Source organism: Bubalus bubalis, chromosome X (genome assembly GCF_019923935.1).
Source record: "Bubalus bubalis isolate 160015118507 breed Murrah chromosome X, NDDB_SH_1, whole genome shotgun sequence".
Lineage (NCBI taxonomy): Eukaryota > Metazoa > Chordata > Mammalia > Artiodactyla > Bovidae > Bubalus > Bubalus bubalis.
In genome coordinates, this window is record NC_059181.1 from 35901807 (window position 1) to 35928845 (window position 27039).

Consider the following 27039-nt stretch of genomic DNA (forward strand, 5'->3'; position numbering starts at 1 on the left):
TATAAAAGTATGAACATTGTCAAACAGTTTTTCTTCATCTGTTGACATAATCATGTAGTTTTGTTGTTTCTTTTGCTGATATGATGTGTAACATTGATTGATTTGTATATGTCAGACCATCCTTGCAAACCTGAATGAATCCAACTTGATCATGGTGTATGATCCTTTTATATGTATTGTTGAATTAATTTTGCTAATGTTTTATTGAGTATTTTTACATCTCTATTCTTGAAAGATATTGGCCTATAATTTTTTTTTCTTTATCTATATCTGGTTTTGGTATTAGGGTGGCTTCATAGAATGGATTTGGAAGTGTTGCCTGCTATTCAATTTAGAAAACATTTTTGATACGTCCCTGGGAGATAACTTCTTTCAATCTATTATTTGTTTATTGTGTTTGATTATAGAATTTTCCCATAGGATTTTTTCTTTTTTTTGCAATTTTATCATTGAATAGCCCTTTCTTTTCTATTCCCTGAGTCACCTGTCTTGGTTAGAAAGATTTTCTCCTTCAAACATTGTGAAAATAGACTACTAATTTTTTTTTCTAACCTCTTGTAGAGTTTTAAAAAATATATTTAAATATGTAATTCATCTAGAACTTATCTTTATATTTAGTGTGCAGGTTTTCCTATTTGTTTTTCCTTTAGCTATATAGCTGTTGTGATCACTTACAAAATAATCCAGTGCTTTCCCAATGAATGGGAACAACATTAATATATAAATTGTATATTATATATTAATTATTTAAATTAATTTAAATCAATAGTTATGTATAAGTTAATTTATATGAAGAAATATTACAATGATTATAATATATTGATGCATATTTGAGATATTAACTCCTTAATATATTTAATATTATATAGTATTTTAGTTGATGCATATGTTAATAAGATAACATATTCATAAATACATACTTCAAGATTTCTTTATGGTCAATCTGTATGTTGTTTCATTACTTTGGTTATAACTAGCCAGTACTTTTTTTAAAATTTGTGATATTTATGGTGTGTATTTATATCTAATATGACTAGTCACTTTCTCTATTCTCAATATGATATAGAAGAAACCAGAAATTTAGATGTTGCTTAAAAATAGCCCATCATCAGTGTATTTGGGAAGTAAGAACAAAATTCTGTCATTGACTTTATTAAACCATCTTTAAACAGTAATTCTTATAGTTTTTTATGTGCTTATGGATAAGTACTTTATTTTTTCTTCTTATATTACCTGTCTATAGTCTTTTGGAGAAGGCAATGGCACCCCACTCCAGTACTCTTGCCTGGAAAATCCCATGGACGGAGGAGCCTGGTAAGCTGCAGTCCATGGGGTTGCTAGGAGTCTCGGCCACGACTGAGCGACTTCACTTTCACTTTTCACTTTCACGCATTGGAGAAGGAAATGGCAACCCACTCCAGTGTTCTTGCCTGGAGAATCCCAGGGACAGAGGAGCCTGGTGGGCTGCCGTCTATGGGGTCGCACAGAGTCGGACACAACTGAAGCGACTTAGTAGCAGCAGCAGCAGCTATAGTCTTTAAATACTGACACATCATTTACTTTAAATGCTTATTTTCACAAAATGGTTTAACAAAATTCTCAAGAGAATTTCGTAGTTCCAACTCAATTATATTATTGCCAGTGAATGAAAGCCAAAATCCTTCTCCAGAATAAAAATATATGGTTTTCCTTGTTTTTATATTATTATAGGTTTTATATAAAGCATTATGCATAATCCTCAAAATGAGAAAGTTTATCTTTAAGCAATGTGAATTATATACCAGTGATGATTTGACAAGATAGTATTCTAATTCAGCATTAATCTAGACAATAAATGTAAAGCCAAAACTCTGTCTCAAAGCATTTTATACATGTAGAGGGATATACAGATTTATAGGATAATAATTTTGCTCTTATTATTGTTGCTACTACTTTCATTATTAATATTGATGTTATTCTAATTTGGAAGTCCTTGCTATGATCAATAGAAGTTCCATACTCAAAGAATTTATATTTTAGAATATAATAGTTGTAAAGATAACAACCATGTTTTCTCAATTATCACTCCCTGGATATTTAGTGAAGTATAAAGCACTAGTATCTTAAAAGAATATATAAATAATTTCTTTCCAGTTAAAGTCCATTTCACCTAGAAATAAAACTGCTACATTTAAAACAGATTTTTACTAATGTGACTTTAGAAAATAAAGATCTACAGAAGAGAAATAGACCAAAATGGATTAAAAATGAGCACTTCTTTAAGTATCACTGTATAAACAAAATTCCATTATCATAAATACCATTAAGAGAAATATGTTTCAGGGAAAGTTTCTTTGTACTAAAATATTTTAATGACCCAGTAAATGGTTCATAGAAATAGTGTTTAGCTGATACAGTTACAATGAACTCAACTCTGCCACCAATTAATATAACCTTAGGCAAGAAACTTCTTCTCGACCTTTTAAGTTTTCTAATTTTAAAAATCTGTCACTTGGCATTTCCATGTTCTGCTCGGTGATGTTTAAATGTTTAGCTTTGGAAAAAAAGCACTGTTCACAGTCAAAAACAATGAAAAGATGGGAAAACTGAAAGGTCATAATTTTTATCCCAAGGGCTTAAGATAAATTGACAGTGACATCCTCTTAGTAGCTTAACCCCCTAAAATTCCACTGGTACTCCAGACAAAACTGGAGTAACTTTGCAAAATTATCCTTTGTGGAACAGACTTAGAGGAGGGGCCTGCAGCTTCTCCGAGAAAGGCATGAAAATATTCCTGGACCCTCTTTTTTATATTGCTATGGAACAAAAGCCTTACCCTTCATGGTGAAGAACAACAAATATTGTTCTTGGAGCGTAGGTAAGTCCTTAGAGCATAGGTAAAAACCCATTTCAGCTAGAGTAAAGTCAGAGGGGAATAAAGAAAAAGAAAAAACTTCTACTCTTGGGGGAGAGCAGGGATTTATGTAAGACATAGGGCAACAGCTAGCAGAAGAACAATAAAAGTAAGAAAATCACATCCCTCAAAACAGAGGATATGGTGAATGCCTGACAATCAAGTTTAATTAGAACCACAGAGAACACTGACCTCACCACATCTACTGCAAGGTTAACAAGCAGCTGTAACACAATAACACTGAACAGTTGCAGGAGGAAGACCCTATGTGAGGTACAGTGCAAAGGGAAGACCAAAAGCTGAGGGTGGAGCAGACATTAAGAAAAACTCTTTGGCAAGCTATCCCCACATGAACAAAGTGTATCACTCTCAGCTAAAAAATATATGAGACAGATGTATATCCCCTTGTCAAATGACAAGGGGAAAATAACACACGTCTCAAGAAACAAATCAATTATTAGACCCAAACTGTGACATCATACGGATGTTCAAACTACCTAAGAAGACATTCAAATTACTATGGCTTTAAGCTTTGAATGGAAAAGATGGACAGGATGACAGATTGAATTAATTTCAGCAGCAGAATGGAAGTTATTTTAAAAAATAACAAAAATGCTAGAAATGAAAATACAGAAGAATGAAAATACATAAACAATGCCTTGATGGATTCATCAGCAGATTTGACACATCGAAAGAGAGAATCTATGATTTTCAAGTTAGGTTAACAGAAATTACAGTAACTTAGAGACAAAGGGAAAATATTAACAAGACAGGAAAAAAGAAAACATTGAAAAGTTGTAGAACAATAACTGACAGCCTAACATGCTTATAATTGCAATTCAAGAAAGCAGAGAGATTGTAAGAATACCACAAATGAAGAAATACTTGAAAAGAGAATAACATTTTTTCCAACCTCGGCAAATCATATTTAAACTGCTAAAAAACAAACAACAAAAAGAAAACCTTGAAGGTAGCCAGATTTTCTTTTTTATAAATTTATTTATTTATTTGTTTTTGGCTGTGCTGGATCTTTGTTGCTGCACAGGCTTTTCTCTAGTTGTGGTGAGCAGAGGCTATTCTAGTTGCCATTGCCGGCTTTTCATTGGAGAGGCTTTTCTTGTTGTAGAGCATGGGCTCTAAGCATGCAGGCTTCAATAGTTGCAGTACACGGGCTCAGTAGTTGTGGCTCCCGGGCCCTAGAGCACAGACTCAGTAGTTGTGGTTCACGGGCTTAGTTGCTTCATGGCATGTGACATCTTCCCAGACCAGGGAGGAATCATATCCATGTCTCCTGCATTGAATAGCAAATCCTTTACCACTGAGCTATAAGAGAAACCCCAGAATTTCTTTTTTTAAAAAAGACATATTATGTAAAGTAGAATAAGGACTTCTGTTCTTAAACCATGCAATCTAGATGATAATGGTATGACATCTTTAGTGATTAAAGAAAAAAATACTGTCAATCTATAATTTCATATCCAGGAAAATACTTATTTAAAATGTAGAATTATGGTTTCTTCAAGTCAATATACAAAAGCCAGTTATATTTTTATATACTGCTGCTAAGTCACTTCAGTCGTGTCCAACTCTGTGCGACCCCAGAGATGGCAGCCCACCAGGCTGCCCTGTCCCTGGGATTCTCCAGGCAAGAACACTGGAGTGGGTTGCCATTTCCTTCTCCAATGCATGAAAGTGAAAAGTGAAAGTGAAGTCGCTCAGTCGTGTCCGACTCTTAGCAACCCCATGGCCTGCAGCCTTCCAGGCTCCTCCTTCCATGGGATTTTCCAGGCAAGAGTACTGGAGTGGGGTGCCATTGCCTTCTCCGATTTTTATATACTAGCAATGGACAATTGGAATTTGACATTAAAAATGTCATTTATAATAACAAAAAGTCCTGCAAGTATTAGGTAAAAATATAAAAAATTATGTATAAGAACTGTATACTGAATAGTGGGAAAAATTGACAAAATAAATCTAATAAAGCTAAATAAATAGGCATGTTCACTGATTGAAGACCAGATATTGTTAAAATGTCACTGATCTCCAATTTGATATATAGATCCAGTATATTTCCAGTCTATTCCTCATCAGACTTTTCTGTAGTTATTGATGAGCTCATTATAAAATGTATATGAAAAGATAAAAGAACTAGAATTTCCAAAATCATTTAGAAGGAAGAACAAAATTATATACAAACTGACAGATTATAAGATATACCTAAAAACTAAATTAATTTATAGTGGCTAAACATAGGCATAGAAATCAAATGAACAGAAGACAAAGCTCATATTTAGATTCAAGCAAATATAATCAAGTGAATGTTTTGGGGTCTGGTCTGAAGAATTACTGAATACATAAATGGTACAAGCCAGGTCCACTGATGGATGAACAGAAGGTGAAAATTCAAAGAGAAAGGGAGTATTTGTACCTTATCAAAGTAATTCCACAAAGTATTTATTAAATACAAAAGGGAGATACTAACTCTACATTGGAAAACCTGGAGGATATCACTTTAACTGATTAATAAAGATTAATATGGCCAGTAATAAAATATATCAACATCATGTATCCCATGATAATTGGACACTGAGAGGGAAAAATAATTTCTCTGATATTATTCCCCAAAATATATTTCCTTAGTCTTATCACTAGAAAATATCAGATAAACTCAAGCTGAGGAGTATTTTATAAAATAGCTTATCAATACTCTTCAAAATGTCAAGGCCATAAAAGACAAGGAAAGGCTGAGTCAGTAACTGAAGGATACTCAAGGAACACAAGATCTAAATGTAATGTATTTGCATATTTCACCTTCACCCACACTCCATTGTTCAAATTAACTTATATTTAATATCAGTGGAGGTGGGAGATATATTTTCCCTACATTAATACAGGAAATATAAAGTATGATCATGATTTTATAATTATAATGAAAAGGAGCGAAGTATCAGGAAAAGTGATCTTTGATCTGTTGACCTCTGTGGCTACCAACCCATTGTTCTTTTCATATTTGAAGAAGAATTCCTAGGAAGAGCTATTTATACTCATTGCCTATACTTCCTTGCTTAAGTTGAGGTATAACTGACATATAACATTATATAAGTTTCAGGTGTAACAACATACTGCTGCTGAGTCGCTTCAGTCGTGTCCAACTCTGTACGACCCCATAGACGGCAGCCCACCAGGCTCCCCCGTCCCTGGGATTCTCCAGGCAAGAACACTGGAGTGGGTTGCCATTTCCTTCTCCAATGCGTGAAAGTGAAAAGTGAAAGTGAAGTCGCTCAGTCGCATCCAACTCCTAGCGACCCCATGGACTGCAGCCCACATTGCAAAAAAATCACCACAATAAGTCTAGTTAACATCTATCATCACACAGTATAATGTTACAAATAAATATTTTTCTTGTGATGAGAGCCTCTAAGATACACTCTGTTTGTTGTTGTTCAGACGCTCAGTTGTGTTCGACCCTTTGCAACTAAATGAACTGCAGCACGCCATGCTTCCCTGTCCTTCACTAGCTCCCAGAGCTTGCTCAAACTCATGTCAGTTGAGTCAGTGATGCCATCCAACCATCTCATCCTCTGTTGTCCCCTTCTCCTCCTGCCTTCAATCTTTCCCAGCATCGGGGTGTTTTCCAATGAGTTGGCTCTTTGCATCAGGTTGCCAAAGTCTTAACAACTTTGAAATATACTGTGAGTTATTTTTAACTATAGTCACCATGATGTACATTACATCCCCATAACTTATTTATTATTAATATTTAGCTGGAAGTTTGTGCCTTTTGACCACCATCCTCAATTTGCTCCCCCATGTGTCTCCAACAACCACCAGTCTTCTCTGTATCTATGAGCTTGTTTTTGTTTTTGACCTCACATACAAGGTCATATGGAGAAGGAAATGGCAACCCACCCCAGTATTCTTGCCTAGAGAATCCTGTGGACAGCGGAGCCTGGTGGGCTGCTGTCCATAGGGTCGCACAGAGTTGGACACTACTGAAGTGACTTAGCGTGCATGCATGCATTGGAGAAGGAAATGGCAACCCACTCCAGTGTTCTTGCCTGGAGAATCCCAGGGACAGAGGAGCCTGGTAGGCTCATTTTAATGGATGTATCCGGAGAAGGCAATGGCACCCCACTCCAGTACTCCTGCCTGGAAAATCCCATGGATGGAGGAGCCTGGTAGGCTGCAGTCCATGGGATCGCTAAGAGTCGGACACAACTGAGCGACTTCACTTTCACTTTTCATTTTCATGCATTGGAGAAGGAAATGGCAACCCACTCCAGTGTTCTTGCCTGGAGAATCCCAGGGACGGAGGAGCCTGGTGGGCTGCCATCTATGGGGTCACACAGAGTCGGACACGACTGAAGCGACTTAGCTGCAGCAGCATGAGATCGTATGATATTACCTTTCTCTGTCTAACTTATTTTACCTAGTGTAATGCACTTGAGATTACTCCATATTGTTTCAAATGGAAAGAATTCAGTCCTTATTAAGGCTACTCTACATATCCCACATTTTCTTTATCCACTCATCAATGGGCACTTAGGGCATTGTGCAGGGTTCCCTTTTGCCTGCATTCTCACCAGCACTTCTTATCTCTTGTCATTTTTGTAATAACCATTCTAACAGGCGTGAGGTTATATCTCATTGTGTTTTTGATTTGCATTTCCTTGATGATTAATGATGTTGAACATCTTTCTATGTACTTGGCTTCTGTATGTATTCTTTGCAAAAATACCTATTCAGATATTCTGTCCATTTTGTGAGCAGATTGTTTTTTTTTTTTTTTTTTTTTGCCATTGAGTGTATGGATTCTTTATGTATTTTGGATATTAATCCCTTATCAAATATATGATTTTCAAATATTTTCTCCTATTCCTTAGGTTGCCATTTCATTTTGTTGATGGTTTCCCTTCCTGTACAGAATATCTCAACTTGTTTTTTTCTCCAATTCTCAAATTCATTTCAGTGAGGATTTAATCTTGACAATTTGACTGAAATTGCTTTTATCTCAGAAATCACGACTCACATGTTTCTTTATCTGTAGGTCAGTGCTATGTCAGTTTATCTCTCAGTAGCATTTGGCATAGTTGACTTTTTTCTCCTTGAAATATTGCATTCACTTGGCTTTAGTTTTCCTTCCATGTCATTGCTCAGTCTTTCTGAATCTTCTTTTTTTTCTCTTGTCTCCTCCTAGAATTCTAGATGTTGGCTTCATTTAGGGCTTTGTCCAGTCTCTTCCCCAGTTATAGTACCTTCCTGGACATTTTTTTTTTTCAGGCTTGTGTGTACCATCTACACATGACCTCTTAATTTATATCTCTAAACTTCCTCCTGAGTTTCAGCTGCCTGTTTTCATCTTCATATGGATATCTTTTAAGTATCTCTTATGAAATATTATTCTTGAATACTTGTCTCATCACCTATGCTAATTTATTCCCCCAATAATTTTTGTTTTGGTTTAGTCAATGGCACCATCATTTGTCCAGTTTATCTTTCCAAAAATCTAGGTATCATCAGTTCAGTTCAGTCACTCAGTCGTGTCCGACTCTGTGACCCCATGGACTGCAGCATGCCAGGCTTTCCTGTCCATCACCAACTCCCGGAGCTTGCTCAAACTCATGCCTATCGAGTTGGTGATGGCATCCAACCATCTCATCCTCTCTTGTCCCCTTCTCCTCCTGCCTTCAATCATTCCTAGCATCAGAGTCTTTTCCAGTGAGTCAGTTCTTCTCATCAGGTGACCAAAGTGTTAGAGCTTCAGCTTCAACATCCGTCCTTCCAATGAATATTCAGGACTGATTTCCTTTAGGATTGACTGATTGGATCTACTTGCATTCCAAGGGACTCTCGAGAGTCTTCTCCAACCCCACAGTTCAAAACATCAATTCTTTGGTGCTCAGCTTTTTTATAGTCCAACTCTCACATCCATACATGACCACTGGAAAAAACCATAGCTTTGACTGGATGGACCTTTGTGAGCAAAGTAATGTCTCTGCTTTTTAATATGCTGTCTAGGTTTGTTATAGCTTTTCTTCCAAGGAGCAAGTGTCTTTTAATTTCATGGCTGCAGTCACCATCTGCAGTGATTTTGGAGCCCCAAAATATAAAGTCTCTCACTGTTTCCCCATCTATTTTCCATGAAGTGATGGGGCCAAATACCATGATCTTAGTTTTCTGAATGTTGAGTTTTAAGCTAACTTTTTCACTCTCCTCTTTCACTTGCATCAAGAGGCTCTTTAATTCTTCACTCTGTGCCATAAGGATGGTGTCTTCTACGTATCTGAGGTTACTAATACTTCCCCCAGCGATCTTGATTCCAGCTTGTGCTTCACTAGCTAGGTATCATACTTTATTCCTTTTATTTTCTCATTGCAAATTTCCAGCCCATGAGTAAATACTGATAGCAAAGCCATAAAAATATATCCCATTTCCAATCATGTTTTACTACCTCCACCACTTTCACCCTAGACTACACTACCTGGACTATTGCAACTGCTTCCTGTATTTCAGTCTTATACCTATTTTCTGACCTCCAAAGAGAAGTCAGAATGATTTCTTATAAAATATAAATTAGATCGTATCACTATGCTATTTAATCCTTCCCATGTTTTCCAGTTCCCCATTAGGAAGTGAGGTCAGAAACCGCCCCCCCACCCCCCACCATTATGCAATCCATGCTTTTCCTTCTGATCTCACCATCTCTACTCTCCCCCACCCTTCAATGAGCTAATGACTACATCAACGTTCTGAGCCAATTCCTATTTAAGCTTTTACATTGCTTACCCTTCTGCTTGGAACACTCTCACTCAAATTCTTATTTAACTTTCTGTAAATCCTTGAAGCCTCCATTAAATGTCACTTCTTTGGAGACATTTTCTCTGAAAGCACTCTCTGCTAATTCTCCCTAAATAATTAACTTGAAATGCATTATGTAACAGTTACCTGTTTATTACTCTTCTTTTTCTCCACTAGAAGTGAAGTACCATGATGCGCAGGATATTTTCTGTCTCATTTCCTACAGTAACCCTGGCAACCAGAATGGTTCCTTGCTCAGGCCACTTAGTTACTGATATTTATTAAGAACTACCATATGCTAAGATCCTGTTCTAAGTTCTGTGGCTATTGCAGGGAGCCAAACTGACAAAAATCTCTGTTCCTGGAATTTACATGCTCATGGAGAGAGACAGATAGTGATAAAATAGGACTGGGGGAGAAAATAGGCAGAAGAAGGCAATAAGGACAGTAATAGTGTTGGAGGTGCAATTTTGAATAGAGTAACTGGAAAAGTCCTTACCGAAGGGATAAAGTGAATGCACAAATTAACCTGCATTGATGGCTATAATAAATTACTGATAGAGTACTAGTTAAGTCCATATCATCTGTGTCTTATGTAAAACCATAGAATATTTAACAAATTTGTGTATTATGATAAACAGGAAGAGAAAGCCAGCATGCTAGAATGCCAACTGTATAATTAATCTCAGTATTCTACAATGTTTGACTGTGGTCTTCAAGACACAATATTGAGGAAATTAGAATGTCCCACATGGGGTTCAAAGCATCAGCATAAATTGAATAACATGCTGTGTGGCTTGGAAGCACACTTTTGGGTTTGGCCTACTTCCTTCTTGATAACATCTTTTGTAGCAAGATATCTACAAATGCAAAATAATTTTCAGCCATAATAATAAGGTGCTTTTCTCAAGTATAAGAATATAGGTAATTGCTGTGAAATATTATGCAATAATTAAATCATACCTGGATAATTTGGGTGTATTAAACATGCTGTCTAGTAAGATGTTAGAATATAGATTATATATATTCTATATAGAATATAGAATATAGATGGAGAATATTTCTTGATGAAGGATCTTTTGCCATAGCTCAGGAAATAGGTAACAAGTATCTGATAAATAACTAGACAGCTCTAGAGCAGAGCTTCATCCAGAGACTGATAGTTCTAAGCAGTGGAACTAGGGGCTCAAACAAGGAAAAACGATCTGATTTTGTTTCACGAAGGAACTGAGTACCATAAGAAATGGGAACTCCTCATCAAATAGGGACTCCTTATCAGATGATGGGCTTCCCTGGTAGCTCAGATGGTAAAGCGTCTGCCTGCAATGCGGGAGATCTGGGTTCAATCCCCAAGTTGGGAAGATGCCCTGGAGAAGGAAATGGCAACCCACTCCAGTACTCTTTCCTGGAAAATTCCATGGATGGAGGAGCCTGGTAGGCTACAGTCCATGGTATCGCAAGGAGTCAGACACGACTGAGCAACTTCACTGGCATCAGATGATGGGTTCAAATGATTGCTGAGAGGCCATCTCCCATAGACTTCCCACATAATGTTGCTACTTTCACTAGGAGATTATAGATGAGAACCATTAAATTAGAACTCAAAGATTCTATCACTCTGTGTTGGTGACATTAATAAAAAATGATCTATATAAGTTTGCTTTTGGAACAATTATGCTAATTTTGATGCTAAGTTTAAAATATTTTCTCTTAAAAAAAAAGGAACCCTTTTTATCTTACATGCTAGAAAAGGCATAAGGACTTCCCTCATAGCTCAGTTGGTAAAGAATTGGCCTGCAATGCAGGAGACCCAGGTTCGATCCCTGAGTTGGAAAGATACCCTGGAGAAGGAAATGACAACCCACTCCAATATTTTTGCCTGGAGAATCCCATAGACAGAGAGCCTGGCAGTCTACGGTCCAAGGGGTTGAAAGAGTAGCTCACGACTTAGCAACTAAACAAGAAAAGGCATAAAAATAAAAATTTAGAATAAAAGTGCTCAAAAGTAAAATGAAAGGTCAATTATATACTTTTCTACTACTTTTGGAAGACAACAGTATATAAGTTAGTGAAATTTTGTTTTGTAAATGAAATATACTCTTTCACATTTTAGTAATCTTATAATGTTTTTATGATGTTGGAATCAAGTGTCAAGTGCCTGTCTTAGGGGAAACATAATAAAACATGCTTAAAATTGGACATTTATTCACATGCATGAGATAGAGAAGAAATCAAGCTAAGACTATTAAAGATCACTGGCACAAAATCCATGGGTATGGAAAAACATAGATATGTTAGCTTCTATGCAAGAGCCTCAAGAGATGGAAACTATGAAGTGTGAAGAGATGTCACAGTGGTGACAACTTCAGCACACTTGAGTCACTTTTGAGAAACTATGCAGTTTTGTAGACTTTGCATTTTTAATTCTTAGACTCTGATATGTGAAAACATGTCTTAAGTCATATGACCTGTTTATGTGTGCTCAGACATGCCCAACTCTTTGCAACCCCATGGGCTATAGCCCACCAGGCTCCTCTGTCCATGGGATTCTCCAGGCAAGAGTACTGGAGTGGGTTGCCATGCCCTTCTCCAGGGGATCTTCCCAACCCAGGGATTGAACCCGCATCTCTTGAGTCTCTTGCATTGGCAGGTGGATTCTTTATCACTAGAGCCAATGGGGAAGCCATTATAAAAAATAAAATTCCTGCTTTATGCTCCATAAATATGAAATCACATATTATGTTTGTTTTATATGAAATATAAAATATATGAAAGATAATATCAGACTCCAGTTGCAGGGTAGGCGTTACATTGTCAGTGAAGTTAATTAAAATCTTCTATCACTCCAAACCTTTGTTTAATTTAAAGCAAAAAATTCCAGAAATAACCTTGGATAAGAAGAGTTTAAAATGAAAATCAATATGCATCTGTCAAATGTAATCAGGGCTCTATCTTGATATGTTAAAAATCCAATTACACATGAACTGAAATTGTTATCATTTATTCTTCTTCTTCTTTTAGCTGACACCCCTATTTATCTTTAAGTCTAAAAGTAAAATCAAATGAATGTAAGTTGTGATGGTCTCCATAAGTAGGAAAGAAGTACACAATCAAATCTCTACTGTCACCAGCTCTGTGAGCAAGTCAGAATTTAATTTTACAAAAGGATTAGATTTCTCTTTTTTCAGTTATCTCATAAAAGAGATATGATGAATACATTTTAGGAAAACATCCCTTCTAGGATTTCCCCATTTTGACCAGGCACAGCTATTCATTACCTTTTGCCACTTGTATTCTTCCTGAATTCTTATAGCTCTAATGGATTGCCTTTCCTGTAGCAAGTGGCATGTTCTAAAATCCCTAACCCCTCAATAACAACAAAGGATGCCATCTTTGGCGTTTATCTATTATCAAATATAAATGTTTCTGGGATCTTTATCACAACTTCTTATCGGGAAGAAACTCATAGGAGGAAAATACAGATGCTAAGACATTTGTCTTGCAGACAAGTGCTTAATTCCTGAGTACGTTAACAAACTCAGCATTGGGCATTAGTTTATTTGTGAGAGCTGAATTTTGAGAATGCTAAGCATGTATATAGCAAAGTATATGTTTATATACTTCAGTCTAGGTATTTAGAGAATGTCAAATAATTAATGGATTATTTTCAAGCCATTATGAAATCCTTACATGCAATGCATATTTGCTAAGTTATCCATTCTTTTCTACCTCTAAAATCTCATCCCCATTGTGTGAGTATGAGATCTTACCACCACCAACTATCTTTCCTTCATCAGGAAGTATATAAGTATATATTTATCCTTCTTAATATCTGTTACCCTGTGAACACCTGTTCTTCCAGGTCATCCTTCATTCTCAACATTCATATCCCCAATGGCAGTGTACATCCCCCACCTTTTTTTTTTTTTTAAACACAACTGTGACTCCTTTCCAAATCCTAAAACTTGGCCACATCATCTTCTAGAATCTGTGGTCTATTGTAAGGAAAATATCCTCTATCCTAAACCTGCTTGGCCTGTTTATCTTCCTTGCTGTTTACTCCCTATGATAAACACAACAAAGACTCTTGGTCATTCCCTCACCCATGACTTATTCTGATGATTCCCCATGTGGCCCTGCATGGCATGCCATGCTTCCTGTTCCTAGGGATAGGCGGCTTTAAAACTTCTTCCTTCATGACAGTCATTTCAGTGTCTGCATGTCTCATCACGCCGCTGCTGCTGTTCAGTCACTGTCATGTCTGACTCTTTGCAACCCCATGGACTGTAGCCCACCAGGCTCCTCTGTCCAGGGGATTTCCCAGGCAAGAATACTGGAGTGGATTGCCATTTCCTCCTCCAGGGGATCTTCTCAACACAGGGATCAGACCTGCATCTCCCGCATTAGCAGGTGGATTCTTTACCATTACACCACGTTGGAAGCCTGTATGTTTCACCATACCTGAATAAAACAAATCCTGGGTACATTTTAAATATAAGTTATATACATTTCATTAAAATTAAACATCGATACCTGTGGAAACTAAGAAGTTGCATATGTATATTGAATTGTCATTTTAAATACCTAAGAAAATTATATGAAGTGATAGACTCAAAAACACTATAAATTAATTAGAATCTAAAATATGTTCAAGTAACCCATGGCAACATCACTGCTGATAACTTAAGGTATTAAAAAAATAAGCCAGCATTGTAAACTATAAACACATAAATTCATCAACTTAGGAGAAATCGATCCATTTCTAGTAAATTCCAAACTACCAAACCTACCAAAGATGAAATGCGGTTTCCAAGCTGGTGCTAGTAGTAAGAGCCCACCTGCCAATGCAGGAGACATAAGAGACGCAGGTTCAATCCCTGGGTCAGGAAGATCACCTGGAGAAGGAAATGATAACCCACTCCAGTATTCTTGCCTGGAGAATCCCATGGAGAGAAGAGCCTGGAGGGCTACAGCCCATAGGGTCACAAAGAGTCGATCACGACTGAAGTGATTTAGCATGGACACACACCAAAAATGAAATAGATAGTATGAGTAGCACTCTATTAAAGAAATTGAATTAATAATTGAGAGGCTTCCAAGGTGAAATCTTTAGGCCAGTGGCCTCACTGGCAAATTCTACCAAACATTTAATGAGGAATTAACACCAATCTTCCTCAAATTCTTCTAAGATAGAGAAGAGAAAAAACCACTTTCCAACTTATTCTATGAGGACAGCATTACTCTGATACAAAAACCAGAAACACGTCACAGTTAAATAAAGCTACAGACTAATAGTATTAATGAAATTAAATACAAAAATCTTCTACAGAATATTAATAAATTGAACCCATCATTATATAACAAAAATATATCCATGAGCAGATGTCATTTATTCCAAACGTAAAGATTAAAGAGCTTCTTGATGAAAGTGAAAGAGGAGAGTGAAAAACTTGGCTTAAAACTCAACATTCAGAAAACTAAGATCATGGCATCCAGTCCTATCACTTCATGGCAAATAGATGGGGAAACAGTGGAAACAGTGTCAGACTTTATTTTTCTGGGCTCCAAAATCACTGCAGATGGCTATTGTGCCATGAAATTAAAAGACGCTTACTTCTTGGAAGGAAAGTTATGACCAACCTAGACAGCATATTAAAAAGCAGAAACATTACTTTGTCAACAAAGGTCCATCTAGTCAAGGCTATGGTTTTTCCAGTAGTCATGTATGGATGTGAGAGTTGGACTATAAAGAAAGCTGAGCACAGAATAATTGATGCTTTTGAACTGTGGTGTTGGAGAACTCTTGCAAGTCCCTTGGACTGCAAGGAGATCCAACCAGTCCATCCTAAAGGAGACCAGTCCTGGGTGTTCATTGGAAGGACTGATGTTGAGGCTTAAACTCCAATACTTTGGCCACCTGATGGGAAGAGCTGACTCATTTGAAAAGACCCTGATGCTGGGAAAAATTGAGGGCATGAGGAGAAGGGGATGACAGAGGATGAGATGGTTGGATGCCATCTCTGACTCAATGGACATGAGTTTGGGTAAACTCCGGGAGTTGGTGATGGACAGAGAGGCCTGATGTGCTGCCTTTTATGGGGTCGCAAAGAGTCAGACATGACTGAGCGACTGAACTGAACTGAACTGAACTGAACGGATGGTTCAGCATTTGAAATTTCCCTGCTAAAAAGACTAAAGGAAAAAAGAAATCTCCAGTCTACCAATACAGAAAAAGCTTTAGAGTAAAAATATTATCAATTTCTTATAAAGCTCTTTACAACCTAGGATTAAAAGGGAACTTCCTCTACCTGACGAAGAGCTTACATGGTAAAACTACAGCTAATGTCACCTTCAGTTGTGAAACACTGAATAGTTTCTCTCTAGAACAAGCAGCAACACAAAGATGTTACTCGCAGCACTTATTTATTGTGCTGTTGGAAGTCCCAGCCAGTGCAATAAGACAAGCACAGAAAATGAAAGACAAAAAGAATGAAAGAAGAAATTGAACTGTCCTTATTTTCATATCAAGCACATAAATTCATCAAATTAGGAGAAATCGATCCATTTCTAGTAAATTCCAAACTACCAAACCTACCAAAGATGAAATGCGGTTTCCAAGCTGGTGCTAGTAGTAAGATCCCAGTAGTAATTTTCTGATTACCAGAAAATCCCTAGGAATCTTTTTTTAAGAAAAAGCTTGTTAGAAGTATTAAGTGAATTCAGCAAGGTCATGATAAATAAGAAAAACACAAAAAATAAATCACTGAATATATAGAAACAAATTTAAATCTAATATTATTTATAATCTCTCCAAATAAGTAAACTGCTGCTGCTGCTAAGTCACTTCAGTCATGTCCGACTCTGTGCGACCCCATAGATGGCAGCCCACCAGGCTCCCCCATCCCTGGGATTCTCCAGGCAAGAACACTACTTAGAAGTAAATCTAACAAAGCACATATAGGATTTGTATGCTTAAAATGACAAAATCAAATGACATTTAAATAAACGGAGAGATACGCTCTGTTCAGGAATTGAAAGACTCAGTATGGCAAAGATGTCAGTTCTATCCTATGTGATTTATAGGTTTCATGCAATTTCTATCAAGATGCTCACACTTTTGGCAAAAATTTACACAGTGCTAACTAAGTAAATAGCTCTTTTAACCAATAACAAATTCCATAAGAGGAAAAATTAATAAGTTGAACATCAAACTAATATATCTTACTCATAAAAGACCATGAGAAGATGATAAAGTGGAAAGCTATAAACTGGGAGAAAATGTTTGCAAACTTCATATGTGACAAAAGGTTAATATCTACAGTATATAAAACATACTGAAAAGTCACTAATAAAAACACAATTTTTAGAAAATGAGCAGAGAATATGAATAAGCATTACACCAGAGAAAATATATTAATGGTTGCAAGCACATGAAAAGGTGTTCAACATCATTAGTCTTTAGAGAAATGCCAAATCAAAACACAAAGAGATTTCACTACAGACTTATCAGAATGGCTAAAATAAAAAATAAGGGCAGTATCAAATGCTAAGAAGGATATCAAGAAACTAGATCACTCATACATTGCTGAGGGGAATGTGAAAGGGTAAGCCACTCTGGAAAATTGTTTGGGTGTTTCTTATCAAAGTAAACATGCAACTACCCTACCATCCAACAGTTACACTCATGAGTATTTATCCCAGAAAAGTCTAAATTTATGTCACATGAAAATATGGGTATGAATGTTTATAGCAGATCTCTTTGTAGTACCCCAAAAAACTTAGATGCCCTTCTACAGGTAAATAGTTAAACAAGTGGTGGTTTATCTATGTGCTCAGTTGCTGTCATGTCTGACTCTTTGTGACCCTATAGACTATGGCCCGCCAGGCTCCTCTGTCCATGGGTTTCTCCAGACAAGAATACTGGAGTGGGTTGCCATGCCCTCCTCCAGGGATCTTCCCAACTCAGAGATCGAACCCGTGTCTCTTATGTCTCTTGCATGGATGAGTGCGTTCTTTACCACTTGTGCCACCTGAGACCACCAAGTAGTATTCAGCACCAGAATGGACGAAGCATTGGTAACTGCAACAACTTGATTGAATATCCAGGAAGTTATTCTGGGTGAAAAAGCCAACCCCTAAATTTATATACTATGTGATTTCATTTATAAAATATTCCAAATGTCACAAAACTTTAAAAATGGAGAATAGTGCTCTAATGATTCAGGGTTAGAGTAGGAAATGAGGTGGGGGTGTGTATAAAAGGCCAAAGGGAAGGATCCTTGTGGTAATGAAACTTCTGTATCTTCACTGTTTCAATGTTAATATTTTAGATTTTGTGTTGTGTTACAGTTTTACAAAATGTTACCATGGTAATAACTGAGTAAAGGATACTTTCATTTCTTACAACCTCATGTTTATAATTATCTCAAATATTTTTGTAATGAATAAGGATTATATCATAATATGAGAGAATAATCAGAAAGATAATGATATATATATACTGTGCTTGATACCTATAATATCTACTTTTTAAAAGATAAAATATGGATCATTTATGTTTATGTGATTGATAATAATCAGAGCTAAGTAAGCATTTAGAAACAAATACATGTATGTTTGTTTCCTTACAAGAGACAATTGCTATGCCTCATGTTGATTTTAGTTAACATATATCATGTAGTTTTGATAGATGAAAACTTACACCTTGTCTTGGAATCCCAGACAAGCCCCCAAGATGATAGCTAACAGTGAGCAGTGCTACCAGATTTGTGGTCTCCAAAGGAGATTAAACTCTGGGACCAAAGACAGTCTCAGTTACTCAAGAGCTTTGTGTAGATTTTATTTAAAGTGAAAGTGACAGAAAAAGCTCTAACATAAACATCAGAAGGGGGCAGGAGAGTACCCACCTCACTAGTTTAAGTGGGGCCTTATATACTTCTCAACTAGCTGCTGAGAATAGATACAAAAATACCTCAAGGCTGTGAGAATTTTGCCCAGACCCTTTCCCATAACATACATCCTGGGATGCCATCAGCACAAGATTAGCCAGAGAGAACAGGTTAACCCAGAGCTCAAGGCTGTGGAAGTTTTTACCCAGACCTTCTCCCGTAATATACATCCAAAGCTAAAAAAAAAAAAAAAAAATGCATATCGTTGAACAAGAGATACTGCTGCCAACGAGGCCTACTTGTCTAAGGCAAAAAAATGTTTAAAAGAAAGAATGTTTACCTCCTCCTCAAAGGGGCCTTAGGCTTGGACTCCTTATCAACCTGCCTAAGTCAACTCTCTCAGTTTGGCAGTCAATACTAAAAATGTTATTTGCAGAAATAATGTGTATTTGAAATTAATGTTGCTGTTTGTAAATTGGAAAATGTCTTTAAGAACTCAGTGTTTAACAGCATTTAATGTGTGCTACTGCCTGACATAAAGCATGGCCAGGTCTCTGGATAATTGTCATGAGTTTTTATTAAATTATGTTAGCAGCTGAGAATAATTTTACATTTTTTGTAAAATTTCCCTTCCTATTATGTCAAATGACCAATTTTCCACACAGATGAACTCAGGTTCCAATCACAGAGAATTGTCATTGTGATTTTTAGCATAAAACAGGTGGATCTGTAAGCTAGTTAATGAAGCTACTGATTTGATTGTAAAACACAAAGCTATAGATTTTATTATGCAAAGATACCTGCCCTTCAGAAAAAAAAATCTCTATAACCTGACATTTAGACCTTCTACCACTAAAATATTTCTATGAAGAGAATGAAAATTGAACTTATTAAAATACTTTGTAAGGTCTGGTCTTATAAAATGGAGTCCGAGGTACACAGTACCATTCCTTTCTGTCATTTTATGTAATTTTCTTGCTTCAGAAATAAAAATAAACATTCTAACAGAGAGAGAACTAAGTTCTTCTTAGGATTTATAGAATTTGATGATATAGAGATGGATAGATGCTGCTGCTGCTAAGTCACTTCAGTCGTGTCCGACTCTGTGTGACCCCATAGACGGCAGCCCACCAGGCTCCCCCGTCCCTGGGATTCTCCAGGCAAGAACACTGGAGTGTGTTGCCATTTCCTTCTCCAATGCATGAAAGTGAAAAGTGAAAGTAAAGTCGCTCAGTCATGTCTGACTCTTAGCGACCCCATGGACTGCAGCCTACCAGGCTCCTCCATCCATGGGATTTTCCAGGCAAGAGTACTGGAGTGGGGTAGATGGATAGATAGAGACAGAGAAATCAGTAAATGAGTGAATGATGAACTTTTGATGAGATATTCTTTTCCTTTAGTAAAATTTCCTACAGTGAATTGAAACCTGGTGACTACTACTAACATTCAACATTTCCTTTCCTTCTTTCATCTAATATTCTTTCTATTTCAATAAGAATATAGAGTCAAATCAGAATCTAATTGTCTGTTTTTTCCATTACATTGGCCAGCCTTATGTTATTTTTATCTATGTGCCTTGCCTCTCTCACCATTACATTAGAAAAGCTCTTTCTGTTCTTAACGGCCAAGCTTCTACTTGTTCACTGACTCCCACATCTGGTCAACTATGCAGAGCTCTCCAGCTCTTTCCTTTTTCTTCTCTGTAACAGTGCTTGTGGGATTGTGCCTATCAGCATAGTTCACATGCCACTGGACCCTGCTCGATACTATATTGTAGCCTGAATGCGAGGGAAGTTTGTGGGAGAATATGCATGCATGCGTTCTCAGTCATGTCTGACTCTTTGTGACCCTGGAATTAGAAATTCTCTAAGCAAGTTCAGTGGCATCCTATGCCTCAGCCTCTGAGATAACATAGAAGGAAATATAATTTCATGTATTAGTTTGCTAGGGCTGTAACAACAAAATCCCATTCTGGGAGGATTAAACAAAATAAAATCATTTTTTCACATTTCTGGAGGCTGGGAGTTCAAAATCAAGGGACCTAGGATATTTTATTCCTTCTAAGGTATGGCTACAGTTCATGAGGTTGCAGAGTCAGACATGACTGAGTGACTAAGCACACACATGGTATCTCTACTTGGCTTGTAGATGCTTGCCTTCTCATGGTGTCCTTACGTGGTCTTTCCTGTGTGTGTTGAGCATCCATGTTGTGCGTCTGTTTGTCAAAATTCCCTTTTTTTTTAAAGGACACCAGTCAGATTTCATTAGAGCCTACCTTAACAGTCTTATTTTAACTTAACCATCTTTTTAAAGGCCTCATCTTTGAATACAATTACATTTGAGATACTGGCAATTGGGCATTCAAGATATGAGTTGAGGAGGAGGACATAACTCAGCCTATACTAGTTGAAAAATCAATGAAAGAACTCTTCTCCACATTTATAATTCTCTTCTGTTTTTTAGTGATAATTTTAAGATTATTAATAAGTCAGTTATTGAAAATATATTCAAGTAAAAAGTACACAGATTTCATGTGTGAAAGTGGTTAATGAAAAGCCACATTCTTGATGACTTGAAATGAAAAATTACATTCTTCTTTAAAATACATCACTAGTAGTAGAAACATGAATGGACCTAGAGATTCTCATACTGAGTAAAGTAAATTAGACAAAGATAAGTATCATATGATATCACTTACATGTGGAATCTAAAATAAAGTAGTACAGATGAACTTATTTACAAAACAAAAACAAACTCACAGACATAGAACACAGACTTATGGTTTCCAAAGTGGAAGATGACGTTGTTGTTGTTGTTCAGTCCCTAAGTTGTGTCCATCTCTTTGCAACCCCATGGACTGCAGCGTGCCAGGGTTCCCTGTCCTTCACCATCTCCCAGAGCTTGCTCAAACTCATGTCCATTGAGTCAGTGATACTATCTCACCATCTCATCCTCTGTCATCCCCTTCTCCTCCTGCCTTCAGTCTTACCCAGTATCAGGGTCTTTTCTAATGAGTTGACCCTTTGCATCAGGTGGCCAAAGTATTGGAGCTTCAGCATCAGTCCTTCCAATGAATATTCAGGATTGATTTCCTTTAGGATTGACTGCTTAGATCTCCTTGCAGTCCAAGGGATTCTCAAGAGTCTTCTCCAACACCACAGTTCAAAAGCATCAATTTTCTTCAACACTCAGCCTTCTTTATGATCCAGCTCTCATATCCATACATGACTACTGGAAAAACCATAGCCTTGACTAGATGGATCTTTGTCGCCAAATGTCTTTGCTTTTTAATATGCTGTCTAGGTTGGTTATAGCTTTTCTTCCAAGGGGCAAGAATCTTTTATTTTGTGTGTGTGTATTTATATTATTTAATATTTATTTCAAGTTATCAAATGTAAAGGGAAAATGTCTGTAAAATCCAGTTGCATCCTGGGTTGCTTATTTTAATTTCATGGCTACAGTCACCATCTGCAGTGATTTTGGAGCCCAAGAAGATAAAGTCTGTCACTGTTTCCATTGTTTCTCCATCTATTTGCCATGAAGTGATGGGACCAGATGCCATGATCTTAGTTTTTTGAATGTTGAGTTTTAAGCCAGCTTTTTCACTCTTCTCTTTAACTTTCATCAAGAAGCTCTTCAGTTCCTCTTCACTTTCTGCAATAAGGATGGTGTCATCTGCATATCTGAGGTTATTGATATTTCTCTGGGCAATCTTGATTCCAGCATATGCTTCATCCAGCTTGGCATGTCACATGATATACTCTGCAAACAAGTTAAATAAGCAAGGTGACATCTTCCTTGATGTGGAAGATGAAAGTGGAAGATGGGGAAGTGATAAATTAAGTTTAGTTAAGTTGCTCAGTCATGTCCGACTCTCTGCAACCCCAGGGACTGCAGCACGCCAGACCTCCCTGTCCATCCTATCTTTTTATCTTTTCATACTGTTCATGGTGTTCTCAAGGCAAGAATACTGAAGTGGTTTGCCATTCCCTTCTCCAGAAGGGATAAATTAGGACTATAGAATTAACAAACATACACTGCCATACATAAAATAAACAAGATCCTTCTGTATAGCACAAGGAGCTCTATTCAATATCTTGTAATAAACTAATGGAATAGAATTGAAAAAAAAAAAAACATAAATATATATGTGTGTGCTAAGTCACCTCAGTCATATCTGACTCTTTGTGACCCTATTACTATAGCCCGCCAGGCTCCTCTGTCCATAGGATTCTCTAGGCAAGAATACCGGAGTGGATTGCCATGCCCTCTTCCAGGGGATCTTCACAACCTGGGGATGGAAACTGCATCTCTTACATCACTTGCATTGGCAGGCAGGTTCTTGACCACTAGCTCTACCTGGGAAGCCCCATAGATAGATAGGTAGATAGATATACATTTATACATATAACTGAATCGCTTTGCTGTATACTTGAAATTAACATGATATTGTAAATCAACTGTACTTCAGTTTAAAAAAATAAATAGACATTTGACAAAAGTATAAATAAATAAATTAAATAAACCACTATAACAAAAGTAATAGTTATCATTTAGGATGCTAGTATGTTTAAATACAGACTTCTTTGGTAGCTCAGTGGTCAAGAACCCACCTACCAGTGTAGGAGACCCAGGTTCAATCCCTGGGTCACGAAGATCCTGTGGAGAAGGAAATGTCAACCCACTCAGTATTCTTGCCTGGGAAATTCCCTGGACATAGGAGCCTGGTGGGCTACAGTCCATGGGGTCAGACATGACTTTAGCAACTAAACAACAACATGTTTAAGTGTCTCTGATTTCCTGACATGGGCTATTTCTAATTCCATGCTAAATGTTAGAAATTATGTTGTAGAGAGTAATAGTGTAATACCACTAAAGTGATTAAAAATTAATCTCCCAAGATGAAATACTTTTATTACTAAAATGAGGATTATGTTCACTTTACACTCTTGAGAAGATTTTCTTCTAAGAAGGCAGGAAACCTCATAGCCATTAAGGCATTATACAGCTTCTATATTTCAAATTGGAGATCAGTGCATAAATATTTCTATTACCTTTAATCTAAAGAGCAGTCAAAATAGCGGAATTAAAATACACTGAATAAAATTTGAAAGCTAATTGCAAGTAGGCCATAGCAGATTTCAAAAGCAAAACAGTAATAGTGATAATACAATGAATGCCATTTTTTTCAATATTTCTCAGATGCTAAGCATAATATTTTATCAGGGTTTCAAAAATTCTGTAAATAATATATACCTCTCTCATAAAGTACATAAAATCACTTATGTGTAGTAAAATATGCATATTTTCCCCAAAATGATTATTAGGGTTTTGAACCTCTAGAATGGTAACTGTAATAGAAAAAGGTAAATCATCTGTAGTTAGTTTGTGTAGTTACTGTATGGAAATAAAGTGAAACACCAAAAGATCAGCTTAGAAAATGTTTTGAGTGCAAAATACATTTTATTAGATTGTGTAATCTACTGAATGTAGTAATCATCATACAATTAGATTTCCCAGTCAGATGATAGAAACAACTGATGTGGTTTCTCCCAGCTTCCTGCTAAACACATATGTAGATATTGAAATGAGCCTCTAGCAACACCAAAAACTAAGACTGGCTGAAAACCTGTTCCAAGAACCTAGAAGCACCTAATATAATGCTCAAATGAAAAAATAAAGGCCCTATCGTTGATCTTGAATCGATCATGAATGGACAAAAATGGCTATTATCCCTAAAGTGTAAATGTAAGATGATCCCATTAAAAGTACTGCTTGCCAGGCCATCCCCTTCTTGGAGTTAACTATTCCTTTGAAATTTGAAAAAAAAAAAATTGTTTTAATGAGCTGAAGGAGGAGACAGTCCTAGCAGAAAATAAAGCATCTATAATTAAAACAACATGGTACTTACACATGATGAGAAATCTAGGGACTGCAGAAAAAGACCTAAATATATATGAAAAGGCCATGAAGGTGGCATTTCCAATCACTGAACTTTTTGTTTTAGTTTTTATTGGAATATAGTGGCTTTACAATGTTGTATTAGTTTTGGGTGTACAGCAAAGTGAATCAACTTTACATATACATATACCCCCTCTTTTTTAGATTTCTATTTAGGTCACCACAGAACACTGAATAGAATTCCCTGTGCTATACAGTCAGTTCTCCTTAGTTATCTATCTTATACATATTATTGTATATAAGTCACTCCCAATTTCCCAATTTACCCCAACCCTGTTCTCCTTGATATTCATAAGTTTGTTCTCTACATTTGTGTTTTTATTTCTGCTTTGCAAGTAAGTTCATCCATATCATTTTTCTGGATTCCATGTATAAGCAATAGTATCCAATATTTGGATAACTAGTCTCATACAGAAAATCAACAACCTTGAATGCATTCTTCATCCCTTACACATGGATAAATTACAAATGGATTGAATATTTAACTATAAGGATAAAAACATATAGATCTTAGAAGGAAACATGAGTCAGATTCTTTATAAGATAGAAATGTGGACGGCTTTCCTGTCTCTGCTCAAAGTATTGCAATGGGAAAACCAAAGGAAATAAAAATTATTTATGAGACATGGAATGAATCTGATAAATTCCCAAAGTTCTTATCAATGCTGAGTTTCAGTCATTTCTTGGAAGTTTATTAACATGATAGTAATTCTTACTATTCAAACATGTAATAATAAAGAAATGTATGGTTAATTCAATAAGAAACTGTGGTTCTACTTGTAGACTGGTATTGGTTTTACTTATAGACTGGTATTAGTTCTTCTTGTAGACTGATGTTCTGCTTGTAGACTGGTGGAAAGTTGTAGCCACAAATAGTCTACTAGATTTTTAATTAAATGGGCTTATTATAGGATTATCTTTAATTTCAAATATTATAAGAAAGCATGATGTTAACAACCAAGTATCCTTTGTATCTTTGTCTTGACTCCTTACACTATCTGAATGTCTGAGTTTATTTTTATTTATTTCTGGTTTATTTCTAATGGGTAATATACTTTTGTAAGAGTGAATGATCATTTTGAAACTTTTCCTTGGAGATTCATGTATGGTTTATTTGACTCAGCTCTGCTGTTTTTATCATATTCCAGCTTTTTATCCTAGCCTATTCTGGCTCTTGCTGTTTTTATTTATTTGAATGCAATGATTCATTGAAAATACAGAACTTTTATAGACAATGTTGAAGATAGAAATTTTTCATATATCTTAGTAAACACCATGGTCTTTCATTGGAACTTTGGGCAAGTTGTTTAACCAAATTGTCTCAATATCTCCATCTTAAATGAGAAACATAATACACTTATTTATGGTGATTTTGGAGAATGAAATGAGATGTCATGTGAAAAATACTTAGCACGGAGCCTGACATATAGTCAACAGTGAATAAATACTAATTAGTAATCATATTGATTATTGGTTATTGTTAAGTGTGATTATACACCTTAGAAAATTTTCATTTCCTGAAGGAATAAAAATAAAAATTTTTAATTTATAAGAATTTTGAGTTGAAATATTTTGTAGAGGGGCCATTTTCTATTTTCTTTTTTGATATTCTTTATAATTTAGTACAGTATTCACAAAATGGCCTTGAATATCTTCAATCTAATAACAAAGAATTAAAAAATATATAGTCAGTAATCCCTCATTTTCTTGTAAAGAGTGTTACTCTTCACAATAAAAGAAGACACCAATCACTTGGAAACCTTCAGTGTTATAAATGGCCAGAAGCTCACTAGTCTTCTAACCTCTCAATACTTGTCCATTGGTAAAGGGTTTTTTTCTAAGTCTCATGACCATCTGTTTCTAGATCTCTTGAGCTGCTACTTAAATATGCAGCTTTGAGACCTCAGCTCAGACTGAACAAATCAGCATCTCTCTAGTTGGGGCTTAGCAAACTCCATATCTAACAATTTTTTTTGCAGGTAGTACTTATGCAAAGCAGAGGCTAAATTTTTTTAATTCATTATAATGTAAGAAAATGTCAGTTTTTCTGTCTTCTGATTTTTACAACCTGAGGTGGATGCCCCTTTCTTTCATGAATACGCTTTAGCTTCCTTCATGGATCAGTTAGAGAAATAAACAGCTTACTGGTAGCCATTTTTGGGCTCCAGGCAGAAATGTGGAGCTCTTATGGTCTAGAAAAAAAATACACAAAAACTTAAAGGTCAGAATTGCTGTACTGTATCTTATGTAAAATACAGTAAGACTTGTAAAGGCTCATAAGTTTTATGGTTCTTTTATCACTCTGGGAAACTTAAGCTAAAACTATCAGCAGTTCTTCAGTTCTTCTGTCCTCTTCAGGAGAAGCTTCTTGCCTCAGGATAAAATGTGTTTTTTAAAAAATTGATGACATTTGAGGAAATTTAGTGAAGCCAGTAAAGTACACTTATAATTTATCATATTTTTTTGTTCAGGAGTGATTTTGAAAAATTTAGATAATCA

At 36.2% G+C, this 27039-nt stretch overlaps 1 protein-coding gene across 1 annotated transcript in view; it reads left to right on the forward strand.

Moving 5' to 3' along the window:
• CFAP47 (cilia and flagella associated protein 47) overlaps positions 1-27039 on the forward strand; it is a 497722-nt gene that overhangs the window by 410085 nt on the left and 60598 nt on the right. The window lies entirely within an intron of this gene.